Here is a 6,430-nt window from a genome sequence, read left to right on the forward strand (position 1 = left end):
AGAAGATAATGACTGTGCAACACCATTTTAGTAGCATAATTTTAAATCAAAGGGTATAAGGTTGTGTATATTAATTCTGCAGATATAAAGTCTGGCACTCCATAAAGGGTACTGTGTTTGTTCTTGATATTACAAATAAATGCTCTTCACTTTTGATTTTAGATAAAAAGTTGTGTTATAGTGGAAACAAGTACAGATGTACGGTGGAATGAAAGAAATGTCAAAGAATATTGACTAACCTGTTGTAACAAGAAGTTTGTCTCTCTGTCCAGACCCTAACAAGACAGTAAAAGGTGATAGGTGAAGGTGCTGTGTATTCAGCAATTATTTGAATAGCATTATGCTTAGAAACCTAAACATTAGAATCCATAGATGAACTGGTTCTATTGAAGAAAATGGAAGTTTCACTTTGCAAAGATGCTTTTCACATCTTTGCATGCATATATAGCTTGATGGATTTTTATGGATATGGTTAAAACAGATATGAAAGTAACTGAGGTTTAAATATGATTAATTGTAATTAAAGCATTTTAAAATGTCAATATTGTCATTAATATTGCAAGTAGTAATGGAGAAAATATTTTCTTTTTAACTAAATGCAAGCTCAAAATCTAATACGCTCTCTAAGATGGAGTCAATCTTTTTAAATCTCACAGTGAAAGTCATGAAGAACGGATTTCATTGCCTTTTTTCCTTCAGTACAGAAATCCTCGTGAGGTTACATAGATTCACCACATTCCCTTACAATCCTAGGATTGTCAAGCGAATGGATACATTTTACAGTAGATTTTTACCTGTAACAATATTTGACATGAATGAAGTTAACCCTCATTTTTAATATAGGCTACATGTTGTTTTCAATCTTTTTTTAAACTGTATGACAGTAAGACTGAAATGGGAATAAAAAAATAGCACAGAATTAACCAGCTGTCTTGGCAATTCCATAACAGTAACAGAAATAAAAGATGCAGTTAAACATTTATTCTCATCACTGCTCCTATAGTTAAAACAGAATAAATGATGTAAAATAAAGCTATCCTTGTTGATGTTAATTGTTACATGTCCTGAGTTTCTGTAGATGACAGGCTGTAAGAGGAGATATTTATTTTACAGAACTGCTTTTTGCAAGTTGTACTGATTTAAGATGGTTACAAGGAAAAACAGACAATGCAGAAAAAAAGTATTATGACTTCCTATCAAAGTATGGCACATGCTCACCTTTTATTTCTTTTTCCTTCTTTGAAAAACATCATTATGGAAAGACAGAAAAGTTTCTAAAACCTAATAAAAAGGAAATGAAAAATAGGGTAAAAAATCAACAAAAATAAAAAAAAAGACTCTGTAATCTTTAAAAAGTTTAGGAGAATTTAGCAGACATTTAAGCACATAGCAATGGGTCAAGTTGAGTGCCAAACACTTTGCTAGAGCATTCAACTTCTGACTTTATCGGGAGCTGGGAACAATATCTTGTGTTTAATCCAACTCACAGCTCTAAGTTGCTCTATAACAATGGACTCAGGAGTGCTGGGTTCATTTTACCTAATCTGGCTGGAAGAACCAAGTACCACTCCAGTTAACATGCATTATGCAATACAGATGCTTAAAAAATAGTATTTTGCACAATGCATCACAATTCTTATCACACAACTTTGTGGAACTTACTGCAGCCAGATATTGCTAATAATGTGATTTAGAATATTTCAGAGCTGATCAAATACTGGGTAATAAAAGCAACATCTGCATTTATGATGCATAAAAATACATACATAGGTGCTCAGCCTTTATGCTTCTAATTACAAAATGATCTGGCAGAGTTCTGTGGGAAAGTTCCTCCCATACTACCATTGTTGGGTAAATTATGGAAATTTAAAAGAAAATAATAAATGTCTGCTTCAGACAGTTTTGTTTCAGAGGAAAAAAATGGTATTAACAGAGAATAATTTTAATACATATAAGTATTCCTAACATACATTTCTTTCTTCAAATGCACATATAGACATCAACACAAATGGAGAAAGGTATTGAAAAAAAAGAAAAAAGGAAAGATACTGTGTATTTATTTGACTATATCTTATTATGATAAGCTATTGGTTGCTTAAATTATGTTATAAAACTCACTGGTTAATACTAGAAATGAATTATTTAATGTAACAATCTAATTAAACAAACTTTTAAGAGAGGTGTTAAATATCCTTTAGAATCACTGAGATACTTTTTTTTCTAAAACTACAAAATTCTCTTTGTAAGTAAGCATAAAGTTAGAAGAAATATGTCGGCCACTGCTAGTAATTCATATTAGTTATTTTACCTAATTATACCAGCTAGCAATGTGGATAGTGTGGAATTAATAAACATATTATTCTTTTGAAACTTGCCTTAGATAACTTTGTGCATTTCCTTTGGTATTTCTAGTTTGAACATTATGTCCTAAGTTATATGTAGGGATATATAACTGCAAGACTATAACATGGATAGTAAGGTAAATCTACAGCTTTATAAATCAAGCTTAATCAGGGAAGCCAGTCAGAGCAGTGGCACAGTCCCATGTTATGGTGGCAGCCTGCTCCAGTAGTCTCTGAGCTCCCACAGGTGAGGCTATTTCGATGGTCCTGAGGCTCTCTTATTTTAAAGTAAGGCAAACTCATCAACGCGTTTGTCCCATGGTTATCCAGATGTTCATCCCCTTCTCATCACTCTTAATGCATTTTACTCATAGAAAAGAACTAAAAAAAAAAAGTTATGGGCAAAAGCAGAACAAGGACACACTCACTGGAAGAATGCCCTACCAAGCCCTGCGGGCTCTTCTTAGTCCTTAAAACCTGAGTTGTTTCTGCACAGGATCCCAGCTTCAGGGGGAAGGCTGGAAAGGGCAGGGGAGAGGGGGTGCATGTCTGATGGAGGTTGGGGGAGAACTGGGCCAGGGTCTTCCATTTCCTGGCTGATTTGGCAGGTAGGATCCTCGACGAACTGACTGTGGTAGCAGAAACAGCCAGCATTTCATGTGTCAGTGAAAAGTCTAGTCCAGCTTGGTGTTTTGAAGACCACTGTGGGTCTCTAGCCTCAGGGTGGAATCCTTCGCACTGGATGTCAAAGGGACAGTGGCCACCCTGAGCCCACACATACCCTGACACCATATACCAGTGAGGCATGGCAACGGAGGCGTGTCTTCTGCTCTAGTCCAAAATAGTTCCCCAGGAATGTCTGAGTGTTGGAAATGTCTTTTGAGTTGCCTTATTGATACCTTAAATAATACAGTCTGAGAACTTGACATACAGTTTCTGCTCCTGGGGTCCACAGTCTAAAAGAGCATTTTAGCACCTATCTTGTAGACAGACAGGGCTGTTTCTGGAAATAGCCCTTAGTGTCAGACTTACAAAGCCGTTTAGGGGATAAACTCCTATTGAGCATCTAGGCTTTAAAGGAAATAAGTCTTCTTTCGCCTGTGCTGGGAAATACTCACTGAGGCAGAGTTTCAGGTACTGTAAATAAATACCATTGATTTGAACTTTCGCATAGCTCAATATATCATAGACGGCTTAGAGGAGCATGATGCAGATAAGATTTAAAAATAAATTTTAAAAAGTCAGAGCCCTGGTTCCCAGATGTCTTTACGATTACAAAAAAATCACCACCACCCCTCAAAAAAAAACCAAAACCACTCCTAGAAATGAATCTGATAGTGAGGTCAGTTCTCTGAAACCTTTACTTTTTCTGAAGTAAGGTGTTTTATTTGGATCTCTCAGGAGTAAGCTAGTATCCACCTGTCATCAAACTAACAGATGCTGGTACCACCTATACTTCAACTATTCTGCGTGCTTTGTTGCCTTGGTCCTCTCCTCCTGTCCACTAGTCCTGGGATAAGACCTGGATAGGAGGTAGGTGGTTAAGTTGCACAGCACAGTTAGAACAAGCTATTTCTGAGTTTTCTTGAAAAAATTTAGGTGCCTAACAGAAAAGGTGCCTGGGAATTCAGGACAGGTGGAGGTCAGAAAGAGGCCAGAGTGCTGGACTACCCTGCCTGACATGGGGGTTTTGAGGAGTCCAGCTTCTTGTGTTCCTTGGTGGGTCCAGCCCTTAAAGTAGGATGTTTCCTCACAGAAACATTGTTTTACCCCAAGGTGCACAGCCAAGGGAGAGCAGAAGACAAGCAGAATGAGCAGTATTATGAATGTATTATAGAGCCAGAGGAGCTCTTTAAGGTAAAGAAACATGTTTGAGAATAACGAAGAAAGTAACAGGAGATAATGTACATTACTGTTCTAACTTTCACTTTCTTTCATAGACTGTAAGTTTAGTATTCACCCTGTTGATCCAAACTCTGGCGACTGCCTCTCCTACATTCAGAAGTTCCAGCGAAGACTGATTACAAATATTTTTTTTTTCTGATTTCTTTTTTAAAAGAGATCTGACTTTATGCCCTTTAAAGACTTAGTAGTACTATTAATCATGGAATTTTCCTTTGAACATGGGACTTAAACCTCTACCTTTTTCACCCAGCATAAAAGATGAATTTTATTATCATGGAAAAAAAATCTGGTTTTACTTTTCTTAAAAACTCATAGATTCATTTTCCAATTACACAGAAGGTAGCTACCCAGTGTTCTTTTAATGAAAGCGTGCTTTATTATGTTTATTTCCTTTCAGCAATGTTTCTAAGGACTTAAAACAACAACAACAAAAAAAAAGACAGAATTGTCTTACAGTTTAGATAGTATTCTGACCTGGTTGCTATCCATAGTTGTGTCATGTTCCTTGATTTTATTTTTTTTTTTCCTCCCTCTTAACTATTTGGGCAAGTGATACAGCACAAAATAACACAGTTAATTGTTCAACATAAAATTTCCAAATTGCAGTTGATGAAGTTCACTCGAAAGGAACTAAATTTCCAAAAGAAAAAGGCAAATCTATGGAAAATATTGAAAATAAACAGCAATAAACAATAGTTTGTACTATTTTACACTGGAAAGTTTATTTACATAATCCAAACTCTGTCATAGCGAACAGGCTCTTGCTGGGTCCCATCCTGCCAGACTCATAAAATATTTAAAGAGTTTAAATATTACATTTCAAATTACACTTTTGGAAGTTTCTCTTGTGTGTAGCTTACTAGTTGATAAGCCAATGAGAATATTGATAAGTTTTGGATTGTTTTCTTTTTGGTTTTCATTTATATCAGTCTCATGTTCAGCTGCTGTTCACTGATATTACCATGGTACAAAAATGAACCTGTTGTTTTGGGTTTGTTTTTTGAAAAAAATAATATATTGTTCTTATTACCTTATATGTGATGTGATTTTCCCTGTGAACTATCCTGGTAGAAGTAATATGTCTATGGAATTTGAATTAAAACATTAAATACCTGCAAAGATGTGCACTACAGGGTTGGTTTTTTTTCTTCTTCAAATCTCAGAAATAAGCAATTATTTTCATAAGACAAGCTAAAAGTACCAAGGGAGGCAAGAAATAAGGGCATTACCAGAAATAATCAAAACAATCTGGTATTCCAGGTACTTAACCTCAACCTCTTCACCTTTTTTACCCTCAGTAAAGTAGGGATGTATTTTGACTGTCTCTACAAGCAGTGAAACAATACCAACTTCTCGGCTTATGGATATTTCTGTATCAGGGTTCCAACTGAGAAATTCAGTGTAATCAAATTCATTACATTATCATTTTAGCATTTTAATATAAATGGGATCATCAAAGAAACAACCCAGTGCTGCAGGGTTTTATTTGTAATGCTGTGCACAACTTAGAATTATCTGCTATGACATTTGATAACTCAGGAAATAAACCAACTTATTTATAGTACAGTTCTGTGTATCCTCATCAACTTCACATACAAGCATTTATATATCTGAAAACCTTCAGTAAGTGAAATAAAACCCCATATCCCTTGCAATGTGTATGTGTCCTTGTTCAGGAGTACACAAAACCAGAATGACGTGTTTTCTAATGTTATACGACATTGTAAGCAATTTAAGACTTCAGTGCTAGGTTGAAGGACAGTTTTTGGTTTAGGTTTTTAGATTTTTAGCTGAAATGTAGGATAACCACAGGATGCTATTATTGCTCACATAGTTCAGAGGAGCCTTGTGTCCACATTATTCTCAGAAGAACCTAGACTTTTATTTTCCTGTGCACGTGAAGAAAGCTCTCCATTGGAGAAGGCCACGCAAAATGTGCTTTTTACTGTCAGGCTGTTGATGCTCCTTCCTAGCCAGCCAAGTGGAACCAGTAACTGATCTGTAGACAGATTCACGATACCTCCCCGCCAGCGCCTTTCAAAAAAAACCCCACAACATATTCAGCAACACTTTTACTAACGCTTCAAGAGAAAAGGGGAATCAAGCATAGGTGGGCCAGGCACATGGTTTGTAGTATGCAGACATATATGATTATCAACCATCATAGTAACACCTTCATCTAC

Source organism: Pygoscelis adeliae, unplaced genomic scaffold (assembly GCF_000699105.1).
Source record: "Pygoscelis adeliae isolate BGI_AS28 unplaced genomic scaffold, ASM69910v1 Scaffold140, whole genome shotgun sequence".
NCBI classification, from domain to species: Eukaryota; Metazoa; Chordata; class Aves; order Sphenisciformes; family Spheniscidae; genus Pygoscelis; species Pygoscelis adeliae.